The following is a 5,756-nucleotide window of genomic DNA, read 5'->3' on the forward strand; positions in this document are numbered from 1 at the left end:
ATAGCAATTATATATCTCACTGAACAAGGAAACATCACACTTGTGCCTAACTAGAGGCTTTCCCACTACTGACTAGTGCTCATGGTACTGGAAGGTACTCTGCATGCCACCAGGGAGAAAGATAATCAGCAACTTAGTAGCAAATCAGATTACCTACAACAATGACATGCCATCAAGATAGGCTGGTACAATAGTGGCACAAACATTGTTTGATTAACTAACGACTGTCTTATTGGATTTAAGGCCCACTCTACAAGTGGCATACTCTTGAAATTTCAATCTTATAATAATGAAAAGCACATGACTATTGGGAGATAGATGACTTCTTTTATTTATTGCTATAGATAGTAGGACTGGATTTATTAATAAAGAACTGTGATGTTAACAGTGGCAGTATTTATCAGTGTATCACTCAGGGAAACAGGATTAGTTAGAATTCTGTGGAAACAGAATCTCCCTAGTGGCTGTTCTTCTACAAATTCAGAAGAATCTTAAAAATGCATGGTGTTCATGGAAAGCATACTCTTAATAATTGCTTTTACTATGCATAGTTATTAACATTGGGGAGAAAGTGTTCTAAAACAATATTCTGGATTTCCATGTTGTATATATGAGTAATCTATGTCATTATTTCCTCACCATTTATATTTACTTATTTCAAAAATTTTATTATTTATAGTTTTTGAGAATTTCATTCATGAGTACAGCATGTAAATAATTCCTCTTCCTTTTCTTCCACTGAACTCCACCCATACCATCCCACTCTCTCAAAAAGTCATGGTATCTTATTATCAATTATTATTGTTTCATATATATTTACATATTTATTTGTTTCTTTATAAATACAACTTTCTGAGTCCATTAAGTGTTGCTTGTATGTGATCTAGAAGTGACAACTTGAGATCAAGTATTCTATCAGGGTAACAATCCCTAGAGATTAACTTCCTTTTTTAGCAGCCATCATTTTATGACTTATTTTATGCACTTCATTTACTTTTTTTGTCCAAAGTTTCTTCATGGCATTTTTCATCTCTGCATTTCTCAGAGTATATATGAGGGGATTCAACATTGGGGTAATAACAGTATAAAATACAGTTAATGATTTATCAATGGGTAAAGTAGAAGGAGGTCTCACATACATAAAGATACAGGGAACAAAGAAGAGGATTACCACAGTGATGTGGGAGCGACAGGTGGATAAAGCTTTGCGCCTCCCTTCCTGACTGAGATTCTTCAGGGAGTGAAGAATGACGCTATAAGAAATAAGCAACAGCAAAAAGATTACCACACAGATTGCCCCATCATTGGCAACAACTGTGAGGCCAATAACACATGTGTCTGTGGAGGCCAGTTTTAACAAGGGGTACATGCCACAGATGAAGTGGTCAATGACATTAGGACCACAGAAAGGAAGGTTATATACAAAAAGAAGTTGGAGTACAGCATGCACAAAACCCTCAAACCAGGCTAACAACAATAGCAGAACACACACGTTGGTTCATGATGGTCAGATAATGCAAGGGTTTGCAGATGGCCACATACCGGTCATAGGCCATGACAAAAAAGAGTAAAATCTCAGCACCACCAAATAAGTTTCCTGTAAAAAGCTGGGTCATGCAAGCTTGGAAGGAAATAGTTTTTTTTTCTCATAGAGTAAGTCTATAAACATATTTGGTGTAACTTTAGTTGGATAAACAACATCCATGAATGATAAGTAGCCAAGAAAGAAAAACATGGGTGCATCTAAAAGTGGGCTAACCACAACAGTCACAAAAAAGAATAGGTTGCCTGCCATAGTTACAATGTAGATGACCAAAAACACAACAAATAATATTTTCTAGTCTTCAGGACTTGGAGTGCAGCCCAAGAGAACAAACTCAGTCACAATGCTTCTTTGTTCCATATATCTTTCTGTATGTTTTTATGTCAGTAGTCAAGCAAATTATTTGAAATCATATCAGTGACTTCATGAAATTTTTACAAATTGTTTATTCATTCTGGAAATAAGAATACAGAGATCATGATTTATTTTTTCCAGAACTTATATATAACACAATTAAGAGTCTGCAAGTTCAGTGGTGCTACAGGATACTTGAAAGAGATATAAGAAATTAAAGACATATGCTGGAAAAGAACAGTCTGTGAAATGAATGAGTTCATATACATATATACATATGTATTATTTTCAAATTTAAATTAGAAACAAGGTTGCTTCACATGTCAATTCCAGGTCCCTCTCTGTTTTCCTCACCTTTGCCCCAATATCACCTCATTTCCCCAGGGAGGGTGAGCCCTTCCATGGGGGTGTCCATAGTCTGTCATTTTATCCAGGGCAGGACCTAGACCCTCCCCCAAGAGTTCAGGGTGAGAGTACATCTCTCATTGTTGGATGGGAGTCTAGAGTCGATTTGTATACTACGGATAAATACTGATCTACTACCCAAGTTACAATAGATTACCTAGGCCTCCTCCCGAACACCCACATTCAGGGGGTCTTGATCAGTCCCATGCTGGATTCCCAAGCATCAGTCTGGGATTCAAGAGCTAATCCTTGTCAGGTCAGCTATTTCTGGGGGTTAAACCAGCCCAGTCTTAATGCCTTTGGTCATCAGTCCTCCCTCTCTGTCACTGGAGTTCTTGAGTTCAGCTAAGTGCTTAGTCATGGGAGTCTGCATCTTATTCCATCAGCCACTGAATGAAGGTTCTGTTTCCCAGACTCTCTGGCCATAGGATTGTAGGCTGGAACTCCCCAGATCTATGTATACAATCCATATATGAGAGAGTACATGTCATGTTTCTCTTTTTGTGACTAGGTTACCTTGCTCAGGATGGTTTCTTCTGGTGCCATCCATTTGCCTACAAATTTCAGGATTCCATTGTTTTTTTACTGCTGAAGAGTACTGCATTGTGCAAATGTACCACATTTTCTCTAGCCACTCTTTGGCTGAGGGGCATCTAGGTTGCTTCCAAGTTCTAGCTATTACAAATAATGCTGCTATGAATATAGTGGAACAGACATCGTTGTTGTATGAATGGACATCTTTTGGATATATGCCTGAGAGTGGAGTTGCTGGGTCTTGTGCTAGGTTTATTCCGATTTTTCTGAGGAATCTCTATAGTGATTTCCAAAGCAGCTGTATGTAAAGGGAGGCTTTTTCCTTGATGAGAAGCCTTCCCGACAGCGTGGTTCTAGAGCCACATCAGTCCCAAATAAACACACAGGAGGCTATATTAATTATGAAGCTATTGGCCTTGCTTGTTTCTTCCTGGCTAGCTCTGACTTAAGTAATTACCCCGTAATTGTTAATCTAAGTATTCTCTTACCGGAGAATAGTTCCGGGCTTCCTACCCCATGGCGTTACATCTTGACTCTCTTGTGTTTCTCTTACCCAGAGTCCTTGTGGACTCCTAGTCCCTCCTATCCAGATTCCCTATTGACCAGACAGTGCTTTATTGACAAATGCACAGGACTTCCCCAACATCTCCTCTTTTCTGTTTAAACAAAATTTAGCATACTCAAATTATATATAACAAAACAGTTATCAAGTAAGAACATAGTTACAACATTTTGTCTATTAACATTTAGCAAGATTTAAAGAAAATATCATCCATCCCATCCTTGTGAGTCCAAAGTCCTATATGTAGCTTATCTTTTATCATAACGAAGGAAAACTATAATTATAACTATCTGTCTTCAACTCCATCAAAGACCACAGAAGGATAATATATAAACACTAGGACTGACAGAGATATCTTACTGCCTGGACAGTCACCCGAAGTTCCTCTGTAGCGGTGGGGCATCCATCTTCAGCCCATAGGCCACAATGTGTCTGGAACACTTCTCAGCAAAGCAGGAAATTTCAAACTGTCCATCTGCATTGGCAGTCTGTCAGTCATTTTTCTGTGTCCTGCACAAAGTCTGGTAGACTCTTCCATGAAGCAGGAACCCTGTAAGACTGAGTTCAGCAGTCACTTTTCTGTGGTTCCTGCATGTCCAGATTATACAACAAGAGTCAAGTAGTACAGGCAAGAGAAGTTTCTTTCCCAAATGGCTAATCTTGCCATGTTGAAAGCAAACTCCATCACGAGTTTCTTCGATGCCTATCTTCCTCTCAGATGTAATTGGTGCTGCCAGGAGCAGAGATTTCTCATTGTCAAGAAAAACCCTAAAGCATTTTAAATGCCATTTTTCTGAAGGTCTTTGAGAGGTTTGAAGACTATCTATCTGTCTGAAATACATCTCTATATATCTAGAAAACCTAACTTACCTAATATAAATTCTGGCTATTATAAGTAACTGTCTATAGTCTGTATTCAATTATGTATTACGTTTTAAAAGCATCTCACTAGATGCTGAAAAAGCCTTTGACAAAATCCAACACCCCTTCATGATAAAGGTCTTGGAGAGATCTGGGATAACAGGGACATACTTAAACATAATAAAAGCTATATACAGTAAACCAACAGCCAACATCAAACTAAATGGACAGAAACTCAACGCAATTCCTCTAAAATCAGGAACAAAACAAGGCTGTCCACTCTCTCCATTCCTTTTCAACATGGTACTTGAAGTTCTAGCTATTGCCATACGACAACAAAGGGGGATCAAGGGGATACAAATTGGGAAGGAAGAGGTCAAACTTTCACTGTTTGAAGACGATATGATAGTTTACATCAGTGACCCAAAGAACTCTACCAGGGAACTCTTACAACTGATTAACACCTTCAGCAAAGTGGCAGGCTACAAGATCAACTCAAGAAAATCAGTAGCCCTACTATATACAGATGATAAAAGGGCTGAAAGAGAAATCAGAGAAACATCACCCTTTACAATTGCCACAAACAACATAAAATACCTTGGGGTAACGCTAACCAAACAAGTGAAAGACCTGTATCGTAAGAACTTTGAATCTTTAAAGAAAGAAATTAAAGAAGCCCTCAGAAAATGGAAAGATCTCCCATGCTCTTGGATAGGTAGGATCAACGTAGTAAAAATGGCAATCCTGCCAAAAGCAATCTACAGATTCAATGCAATCCCCATTAAAATCCCAGCACAGTTCTTCACAGACCTTGAAAGAACAATAATCAATTTTGTATGGAAAAACAAAAGACCCAGGATAGCCAAAACAACCCTGTTCAACAAGGCAACGTCCGGAGGCATCACCATCCCTGACCTCAAGCTCTATTATAGAGCTATAGTCCTGAAAACAGCTTGGTATTGGCACAAAAATAGACAGGTAGACCAATGGAATCGAATTGAAAACCCCGATATTAACCCACACACGTACGGACATCTGATCTTTGACAAAGAAGCTAAAAATATACAATGGAATAAAGAAAGCATCTTCAACAAATGGTGCTGGCATAACTGGAGACTGGCATGTAGAAGAATGCAGATCGATCCATGTCTATCGCCATGCACAAAACTTAAGTCCAAATGGATCAAAGACCTCAACATAAATCCAGCCACACTGAACCTCTTAGAAGAGAAAGTGGGCGGCACCCTTGAACGAATTGGTACAGGAGACAGCTTCCTGAACATAACACCAGTAGGACAGGCAGTAAGATCAACAATTAATAAATGGGACCTACTGAAACTGAGAAGCTTCTGTAAGGCAAAGGACACAGTCAGCAAGACAAAAAGGCAGCCCACAGAATGGGAAAAAATATTCACTAATCCCACATCGGACAGAGGGTTGATCTCCAAAATTTACAAAGAACTCAAGAAGCAAGTCTCCAAAACAGCAAAGGACCCT

The 5,756-nt window shown here is 38.8% G+C and overlaps 1 pseudogene; it reads right to left on the bottom strand.

Moving 5' to 3' along the window:
• Positions 1-937: 937 nt before the first annotated feature.
• On the bottom strand, positions 938-1,616 carry LOC101831446 (annotated as a pseudogene).
• Positions 1,617-5,756: the final 4,140 nt, after the last annotated feature.

The sequence above is a fragment of the Mesocricetus auratus genome, unplaced genomic scaffold (genome assembly GCF_017639785.1).
Source record: "Mesocricetus auratus isolate SY011 unplaced genomic scaffold, BCM_Maur_2.0 Super-Scaffold_100004, whole genome shotgun sequence".
Lineage (NCBI taxonomy): Eukaryota > Metazoa > Chordata > Mammalia > Rodentia > Cricetidae > Mesocricetus > Mesocricetus auratus.